The following is a 14,043-nucleotide window of genomic DNA, read 5'->3' as shown; positions in this document are numbered from 1 at the left end:
AACCTGTGCAGTGCACATGCCCTTTTTACTCTTGGATATAAAGTGCCCTTCTAAAATGATCAAAAGTGCCCCCGCGACGCGACACACCCTCCGTCCCACCCTTCAGTAGGCACACGACAACACTGCTCTTGAGTACGCGCGCTCAAACCCATTCATTCTCACATCATCAATAAACAAAAAAAGTAACTGTTTGTTAAAGCAGGGGTTCCCAAACTTATGCCAGTGACTTGCGACCCCCAATATTCTCTGAGATGGTTACAAACCTTGCACACAACCGCGCACATATTCCAAATGGCCCAATCTATTAATTGTTTCATTTTGGAGAACGCCACTCAGAGACTCTCCTCCATGTTCAGTTGTGGCCTATATTTATTTTTAATTCATGTGAGTGCCATAGAAGTGTCAGAAAGTTTAACCTGATGCTGTAAAATCAATTTGCTGCATCTGGCGCTATTGCTATATCTTTAATATAACGTAATCACCCCAGGGGTCGCAAAACAAATCGAAAGGCTGGTGGCTTTTTACTAGGATGTTTTTTTATGTTTATTATTATTAATTATTATTCTTCATCAGGTTATGGATCAAATATGGTCATTTTAATAATTTAATAAAATGAGTTAGATATTTGGAAATCACCAAGCCCATTGTCCCCCACACTTTAGGAACAACGGTGTTAAAGCAACAAAATCCTCACGGAACTTCAGTTGCATGCCACCCTGCAGACCTGATAGATGGAGCAAAGTTGCTTGTAAAATTCAATGTGATAAAAGATTTGGATCTGTGCTTTTCTCATATTACATATAAAGTGTCGATTAAGCTTAACAGTTCTAAAAATGTAATTGCATTTGTTTTGATCTTGATGTAATATTAGAATTTTTACTATTATCAATACTGTTGGTACTTTTATCGAACAGAATATTAAATGTTTTTTATTATTGTGATATAATACTTTTTTGTTTAAAAAAAATATAAAAGTTTGCATATTAATGTTCAAACCATATTTAAAAAAAATGTATGTTTCATCTTTTTACAACAGTATAATATTAATTTTACACTGAAGATCGACAAAAGAAAATGAGTGTATATAAATTTGCATGCTTAAGACATGTAATAATGCAGAAGTCATGTGATTCATTCATTCATTCATTTTCTTGTCGGCTTAGTCCCTTTATTAATCCGGGGTCACCACAGCGGAATGAACCGCCAACTTATCCAGCAAGTTTTTACGCAGCGGATGCCCTTCCAGCCGCAACCCATCTCTGGGAAAGAAGTCATGTGATTGATTAGTTTATATATTTATATAGCCCATTTTGAGGGATGTAAACAATAACTATGGTCCTAATTAGGGCTGTGCAATTAATCGAAATCGAATCACAATTGCGATTTGAAACACAGCAATTAGCTAAATCGCAAGAGGCTGCGATTTTAAAAATATACATGTATTATATAATTAGCCCCACCGAAACCAAATGTGTGAGTGTCATCTGTGTGTGAATGTATTTAAAAAATAATAATAATAAACAAATAAATGATAATAATAATAATAATAATAATAATAATAAATATAAAATAAATAAACTTTTTTAAATCAATTAATTATGATAAATTTAAAATTAAATATTTTCCCCAAATCGCAGAGCCCTAATGTATTTCCTGTTTAAGATTTTTGTTTTTCATAGCTTCTGATAATCCAAAAATGTCCACATATTGATAAAATGTATTATGACGGCTGTGTAATATTAGTTAAGACTGAATTGCCTCTTGTTACAGTTATAAAATGGTTTGACCACAAACAGGAACTGTTCATGTGCTAATGATATCGCTATATTGAAAGGGTCAATAGTCAAGCCAGGGGTTTAAATAATTTCAGGCTTTAAAGATTGATTGATTGATTGATTGATTGATTGATTGATTGATTGATTGATTGATTGATTGAGCTTTTTTTTTTTAATTAGTTGGTTAATTTCATTTTTGTGCAGCACCAAAGAAAGAAAAGTCATACTGGGTTAAAAACAGCATAAGCATAAAGTAATAAATCTTAACAAAATTATCACTGTTGAACGATTACATGTTGGCTTTCAGCTCCAGCCAGCCCCAAAGTCTGTTACCATCATAAAGCAAATGAGCAGAGCAGACATTTGCACAACCAATTCATCTGAATAAACAACTCATGTTCATAAGGGCATCATGTCACAAGCACATCTGTGCTCCAGTAAAACCCCTCATAATTGGGGGGTTCAACTCTAAAACAATTCAAGAATATCATGAAGCATGCAATCTATGGCTAAAGCATACACCTCTGCAGCATACAGTGCATATTCTACCCCTGTACCACACAGTATGCACTACTATTCTGTTCTGAACACAGACAATATGCATTCAACTTTATGGGAGGGTCCTGTCCAAAATCATCTCTCCTCTCCTTCGGCACCCTCATCTTCTTTCTATGTCCCTCTGACCTCTGCGTTCTGCCTGACTGACCCTCCTGATTTAATGTCCTCACACAGACGGGACACTCAGATAGGAATGGCTGAGAAAGAGAGAGCGAGAGATCCAAAAGGTAAAACAAGTGGGATTCATGGCTGCTTACGGATCAGAATTCTCCCATTTTAAACTCCCAGATTCTTCTTTTATTTTCCTCATCTGCTCGTCCTCTCTCTTGTAAGCTTTAGTGCCACTGTATCTGCAATTCATTCCCCTCTCCTTCTCTGATACAGCCATTCATTTCATTCTGTCACTCAAAATACCTGTCCCATCCTGAGCCTTCATTTCAAATGATCATTCCTCTCTCTCTCCCTCTCTTTCTCTCTCTCTTCCTCTGTACTCGTTTTTAGAGTGGATTTGAAAGGAGTGACAGACACGCTGAGTGAGAAAGCGTGGCAGAGGAGCCAGCAGACTCTATATCAAACAGAAACACTTGTGCACGCTCACAAACACACCTCCGCCAAGCATTCATCATTTTGTTGTTATTTCGACAAAGCTAATGTAACCAAAGTCCTGATGATGTCACTCTGATGTATAAACTGTCATTCAGTCCTCATTAAGTATTCAGACAAACCTTCATAACACTCCAGCCTGAAACATTATAGACACAATTCATATCTACAGCTATAAAAAGGACAATGGCTCTGTTCCAAAAGCAAGTGAGCTGTATTGCTGTCAGCTTCCTACATATAGGCATCTGAGGTTAAGGAATTGTATCTGAATTGAAAAGAAAAATAATGAAGTCATAAAAGACAGAGCTGATGCAAACAATCAAATAGCACTTCTCGCATGCTACAAAAGACACAAAAAAAAATAAAATATATATATATATATATATATATATATATATATATTTTTTTTTTTTTTTTTTTTTTTTTTTACTGATTTCAAACTTTAGCTAATGGCATGATAATGATTTTAATGACTTACATAACGTAAAGGACACAGAAGTGTTACAGAAGTTTGTGTGTGTGTGTGTGTAGAGAGAGAGAGAGAGACAGAGAGAGAGACAGAGAGAGAGAGAGAGAGAGAGAGAGAGAGAGAGAGAGACAGAGAGAGAGACAGAGAGAGAGAGAGAGAGAGAGAGAGAGAGAGAGAGAGAGAGAGAGAGAGAGAGAGAGAGAGAGAGAGAATAGGGTATATGCACAGCAAGTGTTTCTTCCCATACTGATACACTTCCGGTGAACAATTAATATGGGCAAGGCAGTGGCGCAGTAGGTAGTGTTGTCGCCTCACAGCAAGAAGGTCGCTGGTTCAAACCTCGGCTCAGTTGGCGTTTCTGTGTGGAGTTTGCATGTTCTCCCTGCCTTCGCGTGGGTTTCCTCCGGGTGCTCCGGTTTCCCCCACAGTCCAAAGACATGCGGTACAGGTGAATTGGGTAGGCTAAATTGTTCGTAGTGTATGAGTGTGTGTGTGTGAATGTGTGTGTGGATGTTTCCCAGAGATGGATTGCGGCTGGAAGGGCATTCGCTGCCTAAAAACTTGCTGGATAAGTTGGCGGTTCATTTCGCTGTGGCAACCGCGGATTAATAAAGGGACTAAGCCGACAAAAAAATTAATAAATGAATGATTAGTTAATGTGACTAAGTGACTTCAGTTTTATACGGTTCCTTTTACAGTATCGATGTTGTAATGTAATTAAAATCAGTTAAATAGACTTCAACTTTCAATTAGTTGTTCACTCGTAAATCGAGATGAAAAGCCACTTACAAGCACGTGCTTAATTACCAGGTTAGCACAGAAACTCCACTGTATATACCGGGGTAAAATAAATGTTCATATTTTAAAGACATGGCGGTGGAGGAATGTAATTTAATGCAGTGCTTTTTCAACAATCTGAGACTCACTTTATATCGTATATCAATCAGGCAGTAAAGACTGTTAATTTTTAAAGAAAACAGACCTTAAGTGTGCTGATTTTATTACAGCATACAGTTCGCCAGAAGCGCTTGACCGAGGTTACTGAAAAATTAAAAGTCCTTCTGCATACTTCTGCATATACCCTGTAGTGTTGACTTTTTTCTTAAATTGCTTCACTTCACCTGCCATTAAAGGCAAAAATGTATAAATAAATAAAATAAAAGCTATTTTAAAAACACAAAAATATCTTAATATTATTTTTATAAAAAAAATAAAGCTAAACTCATATTATATATATTAATATTTAGATTTTAAATTATAAGAAAGTGTGAATATGTGCGTTTTAATAAAGCACTAAACTGCAAAATGTTTATGATCTCATTAATTTCAAAATTATGCAAATCCTATACAAATTAGGGCTGCAGGATTCTGACCCTTTTCACATTTCCGGGTTTCTCAGTAGCGGAAGGTGTCATATTTGGGTAAACTTAAAGCGTAGTGAATCGGAGAGCACAACAAACTATTTTTTTACAATCCTATTTGATGAAATAAAACAAGAAAAACTCCACTATGATGTCATCAAGACTTTCAAAAAAAAATTAAAATTGCGTGGGACTGATGACAGCAGCCAGAGGAGAGAATAACGTCAAATTAACTCTCAGCCCCATAGATGCTGCATTAGAAACACTAATTTCTAATTAAACACTAATTTAAGCACAGATAAAAGATAGATTTATAGATTTTTAAAAATTAAATAAACAGTGCTTTATGGTTTTTGCTGGAGTCTAACACTGGGTATAGAAATCCAGTATTCAAACGTAAAATAACAATGTGTACAGTCTTCATTGTATAAATATAATTAAACACACTTCATCTCGGTTAAAGTGGAAAGCTTTAGTGTTTCTTGTTGGGTTTAAATTAGTCACAGGCCTTAAAAACACATCCAAATGTATTTTTTTCAAATGACATGTCTATATTATAGGACTGTGCTGTGATGTGGAAAATATATATTTTATGTGCCTTTCCAGAGACTTTGTGACTAATTAGTCACCAATATTGCCTAATAGTACTTATAAATAGTATGATGTTACACTTTTTTCTTTTTTTTTTTTCCTTACCTCCATCTATCTATAAATTTATTTTCTTATTTTTGAGGATTACTATAATTTCTATAACCCATTGCACATTTTTTTTGGAAAACTTGGCTTTGATTATGTCTGTAAATGCACATTGCACATTAATTGACAACTTTAAATAAACATGTTACAATAAAATAAAATAAAATAAACATCCAAATAAAGATCTTTCACATTATTAAATTAGGGTTAGGGACTGTGACTTCCCAAATCAAGTGTACTTAACTGTGGTTCCTGGTTAATTATATTTCCAATTTGCATTGCAGATCCTGCAATGTGACTATTGCAGGTTTGCACATTGCGATTTCAATGCTAAAATGATATATTGTGCAGCCCAAATACAATTCATTCAACGTTTTCAAATGAATGCCCAATTGTACCATAAAAACATTTAGCTACTTACAGTACATTTTACATAATAGACATTCATCATTAAAAGCTGAAATTGAGCTCATGTTTGTGCCTATATGTACAATACAGGGCTCTGCCTTTTCTCATTTAATTGGTCATCTCAGTCACTGTTTTGACATTGATGGACACCGACAGCATTTCTGTGGTCCTAAAAATAAACTAAACACAATATGTGTATTAAATATTGGCCGTTTACTCAGGGTGACTTCTTCCACAGCAGTTATGGACCTTCTTTAAAATGCTGCTCACGTGTTTTTGGATAAAGTTTATGACTTTTCTATGAAAGTTGTTTCAGCGTTCCCAAAACTGATCAAAAGTTGGGAGGCAAGTCCTAGAATTGACCCACTACATCTTTGTAATCGATAAGTTCACAGAGTTCACCAGAACAAGTGCAACCAGGGCCAAAGGAACCAAAAGGTGAACAATTACAAATGCTCAGAGACTACCATAGCTCAACTTTCAATCCTAGTTTATATTCAGCTCAGTACAGAACATTTAACTCCGTTTCTGAATTAAGACATAATAATATGTTGTAATCCCAGACCCACATCATAGCATGAGGGATAAACAAATAAGCAACTGGCATGGATGGCTGTAGCGCACTTATGCATGCACAGGAGATCCAGCTGGAAGTCCATATGTATTCTGATAACATGCATCACCAATTACCTCCTGCCACCACATTATAAACTCCCATTGACACTTATGGCACGCCAGCTATTCCTCTCTCATCAACGTCTCCATCAGTCATGGTAACACATTAAACGCTGACACGCTGTTTTATTTGGTCTTCAATAAGTTTCCGGGAGTAAAACCCCTTCACGAGCTCATGGCAACCCTGCTAGTTCACCCTCATGAGCTCTCATGACACATGAATAAATAACGACTCGCGCAGCAGGCGCGCGCACAGCCACCCGATACGCGCTACATCTACGCAAAATAAAATAAATAACTTATAAACGTCCAAAGGTTTACATATAAATGTTAATATCTAATAGAACATTAAACGAAAAAAAATATGACCAACTGAAAGCATGCATCAATTTAATGTCACAGTCTAATTTGCTAACTATGTGACAATGAAGTAAAGTTATCAATAAAAGTGGCATTTATATAGACTTGTAAGCAGTTTTCCAGAGTAAGTGAGAGTGTCAGAGCTCTTACCTGCTGCCTCCTCCTGATCAGTCCGGTCCGTGCGCTCTTGACAACCGACCGACCGACCTACCGAGCGAGCGCGCGCGCTAGTTCTGCTGCTGAGAGAGTGCTGGTTCTCCGCGTGCGCGCACTCAATGCTCTCTCTCTTTCCTCTCTCTCTCGCACACGCATCATCATGTTGCGGTTTCAAGTTTAAAACAAGTTGAATGCTGCATGACTGAGCAGGATTGTCGGGTGTCATTATCTGCAAGAAAAAAAAGTGCATGCTATAGACCATTTCTATGTAGTGATGCATTGGCCCATGAACATTTCCTGCTTGTTGTCAAACTATTTTACCTGTAATAAGAGGTAATTCAGTCATATCTCAACGTTGAAACATATGTCATTATATTTATCCATATAAATAACCTATAGTTCTCGGAAGCTATATGGAAACTAAAACACGTCAAGACCGTTTGTTTACATCACTATAAATGATCTATAAATGTCATTTTGCGTCCGTCTGCAATAAACTGTTCACATGTGAAGTGTTAATTTATCATTTGCCATATAAATGATATTAAGCTAAAATCTAGGTTTATTCTGTGAAAGTTAATGTACAAATAAAACTTTCATCAAATTAAAACAAAATGTTTATCTCGATAGCTAATTTAACTCATGAGACTTTTAAAGACATTTGTCAAATGTCTCAAAGATGATAAAAACTGCATTTTCTTGTGTTTTATTTGTAAAGTCGCATATTTTTTATGTTTAAGACTAATAATGGTAACAAGGGAGGGCCGTTTTTTGTTTGTAAATCATTTAGACAGATTTGTTTAAAAAAATGAATAGCAAACAATTTTAGAATTTGCAGAATATTTTTGGGTAAAATGTTTTTTGCAACACTTTTATTTAACTTTTAAAGCAACCAAGTACTGCCGTTGCTTGTTTATTTATTTACTTAATATTATTTATTATTATTATTATTATTATTATTTGGGGGGGGGTCCTACTGGGGTTTGGGGTGTCCTTTGGTACTTCTACTGTTTATATTCTGCTGACAATTTATTTTTAGGGAATCCGCTGATCTGGCCGTTAGCATGTCTGAAACTTTCTCCTCTGCACAAAGTGTAACATTAAAAACAATACATTCAACAACACTCATACAGTCAGACTCGGTAACTGACAATCTGTATGCAACATAAAACTAACATTCTTCTAACGTCTTATACTACTGAAATGTGATAAAATTATTCTTCATAAGAAGCGCAGCTGGGCCAGTTGCACCTTTGCTATTTCTTTGCTGCCATCATGTGGACTTCGCTATAAAATAGCGGTAAAATACTCACCTTCGTGCTATTTCAGCAAGCCTTCTATACCTCTGACTTCTAACTGACAAAGTGGATTTTTTTTTGTAAAAACGAACTACAAATGTGCGCCATAAAAAAAGTACTTCTTGAGTCTTGTTGAAAACAGGGCTGAAATGTACAACTTTATACCAACTTTTTAACCAATGATCTAGTCGTCGTCATTCACTTCCACGTGCTTTTGCTCAAACAAAAATGGCGCCTAGTTCGTCGACATTAAATAAGAACGACAGCGATTGGATCTAACATGTCACATGACTGACCGCAAAACAACATCTGACAAACGCTATCCCTTATTTAACAGTTTTCTGTTGTTGACATTTCTGATGTAAATTACCTTTGAAAAGATCAAATGTTGAAGTAATACCAATCTTAGGCAACAGATTAAAACGTCAGATGAAAAAAAAATGTTTTATGGAGAGAAGAGTTACCAACAATGTAGGCTACCACACTTTTTTTCGTATTTAACTAATTTTATGTTTTATTTACCTTTTTTATTGATTAAATATGGGAGTACAGAATTGTACAGTATACAGGGGAATTAACAAAAAACAATCATGTACATTAAGTGTTAGTTTTTTTCAGCAGGTGGGATGTCTTAAGAGCTTTAGGATTACTCTGTATTGAGGTCAGTAAACATAAAAATTTTTAGATCAATAAAAAAAAATAATATTTGGTACAGTCAGCATACATGTTGTTTTGTGAATGTGGTACTTTCCAAATAACTTACGGATTTTTGTTATTTTATCCAATTCTAATAATCCAGAATTGCAATCCATAAATAAACCATTTTTCAGTTATATTGACACATTTATGATATACTTCAAAACTTCTGACCAAAACTATTTTGTGTGACTGCAGTTGAAAAATATGGCTCTGGCTCCATTTTACAAAAACATCTCAATGGTGAAAAACCTTAATTAAACGCACTAATAAAATCATAGCATGGATAATATCTATGCAATATTTTTAAATTATTTTCATTTACTTTATTAGAAATTATGTAATTTTTATATTATCTGACCAAAGTTTTGGGAGGCTACCACACTCAAGCTACTTGTCATCAGCATGTGTGCTTAATCTAGGTTTCACCAACAGGTAAGGTGGAATTATTTAATCTATTTAAGAGTTTGTATTGTGATGATATTGAAACAACAGATCATTTTGTTTTTTTCACTATATGTTTGTGCATGCATTATGGTCATGATGGCTTTACTCAAATAGAGAACGAAACCTGAAAAAATGTTCAGTTTAGTATTTTTTTATTCCCCCAACATTTGTGTAATATATTTATTTATTTACCAGCCTGCACTAAAAGTTATCTATATATTTTTTTTTTTATGCAGGAATTTGTGGATTTTTATATACCTTTATTTATTTGCATATTTATTTATTATTTTATTTATGCAGGAATTTATGGATTTATTTGTTCATTTATTTACGCATTTGCATATTTATTTGTTTATTTATTTCTTGTTTTTGCAGGTTTCGTCCTCCATAGGGATTCCACACGACTCAGGACCTTTATTGTGTGCGGCATCATTTATAGACTTGTAATGGACAGTAAAGAAGATGCCTTCCTAATCAACAACATCCTTATGTTTGGAACATTTTAAATAACACAAAATATTTGAAGGTGAAAGCAATGTTTTGCCTTTTATAATGAGATTCTTTTATATAAAACCCCTCAAGATAATAAAAACAAAAAGTGCAATTAAACTTCTGTCTTTTAAGTAAATTACAGGAAAACCCCTAATCCTTTTTATTTATTATATTTAGTTCTGTATTATTTTACATATAATTATTTTATGTAACATATTATTTATGCAGGTAATTTGTTTTTATTTGCACCTGTTTTTTATGTAAAGACGTAGTGATTGTGTTGTACATAACTATATGTTCAATAAATAAAAAAATAATAAAAAGCGTGCTTGACTCTACTTCCCTCTGCTGGACAAACTTCAAAATAATAGAAATATGGAGGAATGCAGTGCTTGCAGGAGCAATATATTAATCAAATGGTGTAACTATAAATACTAAAGACTTCCAACTTTCAAATTGAAAAATATCAGATGCCATTAAAATGTTTATTTTACACAAGTTCAATACTTTAAATGCTTGCTGCTCACATGATGATACAGGCCTACTTTCTCCAATAGGCTATCTGGATGCAGCCCTTATGGTGCAAGCTGAGACTGCATATCTCAGTGATGCAATGTCAGACAGAATGCACTTAATGGAGCTTGTCATGTCAATGTGAGGGGTAGGGTTATGGGTGGGGTTAGGTGAGTGCATTAAGAGCATGGGAGGCAGCTCATATTGCACTGCACCAGGTCTGCATTCAGACCCCTCTGACTTTTTCTCTGGCAGACATTAATGTCAGTGCTTGTACTGTATATTACTAAAATATTATTCCTTATATTTTCTAATGTACCAGTGTTTAATTTTAACTGTTTTCCTATAGAATATAGGCCAAGCTTAATTTTATCATATAGTGCATTTAAAGTACAATATTTAATTTTACAGTGCATGAAAGTTGAAAGCTTATTTGGATCAAGACTTAATCTATAAATACTCTTGTTTTAATGGTCAGTAATCTAATTTTAAACTATTATATGTTTAATGAAACTAAAGAATAAAATTGAAACAGGGATTTTCAAACTTTTGTGGCCTGCAAAGATGTGCCCTATAGAGAAAATGTAAAAAAATATTTTAAAAGTATTATTGTGAATAAAAATAAATAAATAAATACATGAATAAATTAATGAGGAACTATCAAGTAAATACAAAAGCTGTATAAAAGTATTGTAAAAGATAAGATCGGTCCTAATTAGAGTTAGGATAAACGTAAATAAATTAAAACAAATAAACAAATAAATATAACAGATTAAAATGTATAATACAAATGTTATTTAAATAAATTTCGGTAAAAAATGTATTTTCCATATAATATTTTACACTAAATCATTATATTTACTTTATACATCTAAGAATCAAAACATCTTATACATCTAAGATCATTTTCACATCAAACACTGCTGGTATGACATTTTTTACCACAAGAGGGCAGCAGCAGTCCATCGAGAAAATAAAAATCTTTATTTCTGTGATGATGAACTGAATTTATTCATTTGTTTGTTTATTTTAAATAAATCTTTATTTAGAAAAGAGGAAATGTACAATATAAATCAGGAAGTAATTTGAAGAAGACTGGAATACAAGAATATATAATTACAATATGATAAGAACAATAAGTTAAAAAAAAAGTAATAGAAGAGAAAAAGAGAACAAAATAAGGAAAATGGAAGCACAAAATTAAATTAAATTTAAAAACACAGGGAGCATTAATTACTAACATACTGGAAGCATGATATTTTCATAACTTTCTATTAACTTGCAGAATTTTTTGTTTATAGATAGACGTATAAGCAAGGAATCAATTTCAATTAAAAAATTAGCAAATAAGGGAGAGGATTTAAGAATTTTTTGTTTGTGGATAAAGAATTTTGCATATAATATAAAAAAGTTATATATATATATATATATATATATATATATATATATATATATATATATATATATATATATATATATATATATATTATTCTTGGGACTAGAATAATAACAAATAATATCTTTCAATTTAAAGATTTGTTTTGTTGATTGGGATTTATTCAAGTAATTATATAGATCTGAACAAAACCTTTGTGCAAAACCTTTGTTTCCTCATTTTCCTGACAGAAAGGATTAATGCAGGATTTCATTTGGGAGTTTATCTTGCTTTAATGCTGAAGAATACATTTTGCCTGCTACATATTTTACAAATAAAACAAAATGCATGTTTTTTTTTTGTTTTTGTTTTTTTTTTTGTTATTGATTAAGTTAAACAAAATTTATTCATGTTTCTTATGCAAAACAGTTTAACCCCCGATATTTGTAGTTATACTGTTGGTATATGCTCAAAAGTTTTCTCACTGGCTGTCTGAGCTGAGGTATAGGCTGTGAAATGTTGTTAAAGAATAATGTTGAAATAGATAAATAATGTTTCTTATGCCAAACAGTTTAACTGTGATTTTTTTATTTTTTATTTTGTTATTTTTTTTTTTTTTGTAATAAAAGGGGTAACATACGGTAGTCAATACTCAAAAAATACTTAGGAATGTTCTTGTTTTAATATTCGGTGATATCATTTTTAAATTATTATATGTTTAATGAAATTAAAGAATAAAATTGAAGCAAGGATTTTCAAACTTGTGGTGCCTGCAAAGAAGTGCTATAGAGGAAATGTAAAAAATAATTAAAACGATTCATGAAATTGTGAATTCATAAAAATATGAATGTGAATAAAGATAAAAATAAATAAATACATGAATCAATAAATAAATGAGAAAAATCAAATAAATACAAAAACTGTATTATAATAATTATAAAACATCGGTCCAAATTAGAGTTAACATAAATATAACATTAAAATAAATTTCTGAAAAAATTATTTTGCATTTAATACTTTACACCCAATCAATCATAATATTAACTGTGTACAGAGTAAGAAAATTATAAACTGGGGTCTTTAACATTTTAGGCTGCATATGGAAAGAGGGCCCTCGAAAGATAATCATTTTCACAATGCTATTGTGAATGTCTAATATTTTGAACACAAGAGGGCAGCAGCAGTCCACTGAGAAAATAAAAATCTCTCTTTAGTCCTGTGACGAGGAACTGGAACAGAAGAGAAGATGGGAACTGTGATGCAAACATACAAAAGGATGAAACGTAAAATATTAAGGATTTCATTTGGGAGTTTAAGCTTGCTTTAAAGCTGAATAATACTTGATGGATTTTGCCTGCTACATTTTTACTACAAATAAAAATAAATGCATAGGGTTTTTCGTTAAACACTGATGTAATTAAACAAAAATTAACAGTGTTTCTTAATGCAAAAGTTTAACCATGATGTTTGTAGTAAAACTGTGTTTATACAATTGGTAGCCTTGTCAATGCAGAAAAAAACATGGTTATTAATTTTTTTATAAAACCATGATTATTTTTTTACTTTATTTTCACTTGAAATGACTATAAACAAGTAAAAATGTGCTGAAAACCAATGAAAACAAACCCTCCTCTCACTAGCCAGGCTGTCTGGGCTGAGGTTTAAACTGAAGTTTTGTTGTTCAACAATGATGTAGAAGTTAAACAATAATTAACAATGTGTTTTTTTAGTTCAAACAGTTAAAATTTTTGTAATAAAACAGTGGTGACAAGCGGTACTCAAAACATGTTTTTAATATTTTACTGTACAGCCAATAGAACCACCATTCATTTTTAAATAGGTCAGAATCCGTCACCAGAACAAACCCAACCCATTTGGAAAGACTAGAACGCAAAAAAGATGTTTAAAAACCCAGGAAAAACAGTTAAAACGAACCCCAGTTTAAGTTATCTCACTAGCAAGGCTGTCTGAGCTGAGGTTTACACTGAGGTTTTGAAAATGTAATGAGTCTGACGCTTCCTGTGTACACGCGCAAAACAACAGACGAGCGTCAAAAACGCCTTCAGAACATCAGTCTTCTACTTCTTTTCCGCTTTTGAGCTGTTTCTGAGTCAAAAGAGCGAAAGACTGTTTGTTGCCCTTAAATTACAGGCTTAGGACC

General features: G+C 33.0%; 1 protein-coding gene across 3 annotated transcripts in view; it reads right to left on the bottom strand.

Annotated features, from left to right (window-relative positions):
- The window catches only part of cdh23 (cadherin-related 23), a 473,177-nt gene extending 464,580 nt beyond the window's left edge, over window positions 1-8,597 (bottom strand). For 2 of the 3 annotated variants that reach the window (XM_073919489.1, XM_073919491.1), the window contains exons 1-2: window positions 8,375-8,597; window positions 7,056-7,290 (exon numbers count right to left, since the gene is read on the bottom strand). The gene's annotated coding sequence lies outside the window, so the exon portion shown is untranslated. 3 annotated transcript variants of the gene reach the window in all.
- Window positions 8,598-14,043: the final 5,446 nt, after the last annotated feature.

Source organism: Danio rerio, chromosome 13 (assembly GCF_049306965.1).
Source record: "Danio rerio strain Tuebingen ecotype United States chromosome 13, GRCz12tu, whole genome shotgun sequence".
Classification (NCBI taxonomy): domain Eukaryota; kingdom Metazoa; phylum Chordata; class Actinopteri; order Cypriniformes; family Danionidae; genus Danio; species Danio rerio.
This window is presented reverse-complemented; position numbering and strand designations above follow the sequence as displayed.